We start from the raw sequence: 2,261 nt of genomic DNA, 5'->3' as shown, positions 1-2,261 counted from the left end.
ATTCTCTCAACCTCCATTATCTCAATTTTAAAGATGGGGTTAAGTAAGTTGCCCAAGATCACACAATTAGTAAGAAGTAGGAATACCAGGCGGCCCTGTTCCTGTGTCGTGTCCTGAAGTTAACCACTCCATCATAGTTGCTGGACTCACCAGCCCCTCCTCATGGGAACTGGACTGCCAAATTTAACTGAGGAAATGGGTACTGCATCAGTAGTGCTCAGGGAGGGGAGAATGAAAATGGATTAAACAGACATCTACATCAATGTAGATGAAGAGACAAGGTCTAGAAACCCCTTATTATTGTTTGAGGCTGAGTAAAAAGTTCCAAAGCACAGGATTAAGTGCTGTGGTAGTTCCAAATGGAGGAAACCTGCCTCCAACCTAAAGGAGAGACCCAGGAAAGCTGCACTGGGAGTGGGACCGGGAGCAAGGTACTCCCAACAGAGGAATCATGAAAGCACAAACCATAGGCTAGATGGGCCCAGGCTATGTCTGGGGATAGTCTTGAATCTTAGGAAATGAGCCTCCAGTGGTGAACTGTGACCTTGGATTCCCCTCTTGGATGTTTGCTCTAAATTTTAAAAGCAGTGCCACTGTATGGTATTTATTATGCTCTGTAATAGTCATCCTAACAGTATCCCCACAAACACCCCACCCCATAGGCCTCTGGGAAATCTTATTTGTCACCCTGTTTCCAGAACCTAGGACAAGGTGTGGCACCCAGCAGGCATGCTGGATGAATGGATTTAAAGGCTTAAAGATGCAGAGGTTGACCAGGAATATAGACAGCCAGGTCTGACAGGCTGAGGGAAGGTGTACTTGAGGGTCTATGTGGGCCTGTCTTCTGCTGGCTCATAGCCAGCCCTCTGTCCATCTGCTGCTTCTGTTAGGAAGAGGCTTGTGAGCAAGTGACCCTTAAGAAGAGGATAGAATGGGTCTGAAGGACAACATGCCTTGGCTGAGCCAAACTAATTCTAATGTCTTTTCTCTCTGCCCATTGAGCACTCAGCCTGTGGTCTTGGCTAAAAGTGTGGGTCAAGTTCTAAGTCAGACTGACTAGTTTATTGCTTTTATACCTATATAGACCTAACTGCATAATCCGGATATTGGTTCCTCTAGGAAACCATCTCACAACACCTCCTTCCACTGTGTTCCACTCTCAGTCACTGTGGGTATTGGGAAAGTCACCTTTGAGGCCATGTGGCTCCATCATTGACTAGTTATTTTTTGTTTGTTTGTTTATTGGCAATGCTGGGGAGAGAAATCAGGGCTTCGCCCAGGGCTAGGCGAGTCTTCTGCCACAAAGCCCCGCAGTCCAAACTCTATAGTTCTTAACTATCAAGACTAAGGAGTTCTTTATTTATTTATCATTTTTAATCATTTTGAGACAGGTCTCATTAGAGCCTTGCTAAATGCTAAGGCTAGCTTTGAACTTGCAATCCTTCTGCCTACTTCAGCACTGGAATTACAGTTGTCTACCACCATGTCCAGGATGACCAGAGAGTTCTTTCTAGATGGTAGAAGAATAAATGTAAAAGTGAAGCTTCACCTTTCCCCTCTGGAGCAACTGGTAAAACCTCCTGCAATCCAGTGCTGATCACAGGTAAGTTACTTGTATCAAGGCCATTGGGTTATCCAGATATTCTGTCTGGAAGCTAATTTTCTAAAGACTGTTAATTGGGGCTGGGGATTTGGCTCAAGTGGTAGCACGCTCGCCTGGCATGCGAGCGGCCCGAGGTCAATCCTCAGCACCACATATAAACAAAGATGTTGTGTCCTCCGAAAACTAAAAAATAAAACATTAAAAAAAACTCTCTCTCTCACACTCTCTCTTAAAAAATAAAAAATAAAAATTTAAAAATAAAATAAAAATAAAAAATAAAGACTGTTAAGTCTCCACTTGCACCCTCACCCAGCCCCACTCCGTGTCTCAGGGGGCTGACTCCGGTCTGCACCACCAGGCCCTCTTGCCAACTGACTTCCACATGCATTGATTCAGACAAGGAGGAAGCCAGAGGATGAGAGAAGAGAGAGGTCAGGGTTTTCCCCGCCTCCTCCCTCCTTGATCACACTTCCTGCCAGCAGCCCTACCTCTCACTGGGCTCCTGCAATGATTGCTGACCCCCTTCATTCCTAGGGGTAAGAGTTTCCCATTGTTGCCAGTGTCTGACTGGTTGCCTAACCCTCCTTTTGTTTGTCCCTTTAGTCTAGCCACACCTCAGTCCCTTCGTCGAAGCCTCTTCCTGACTAAAACAGGACAT

Source organism: Callospermophilus lateralis, chromosome 2 (genome assembly GCF_048772815.1).
Source record: "Callospermophilus lateralis isolate mCalLat2 chromosome 2, mCalLat2.hap1, whole genome shotgun sequence".
Classification (NCBI taxonomy): domain Eukaryota; kingdom Metazoa; phylum Chordata; class Mammalia; order Rodentia; family Sciuridae; genus Callospermophilus; species Callospermophilus lateralis.
This window is presented reverse-complemented; position numbering follows the sequence as displayed.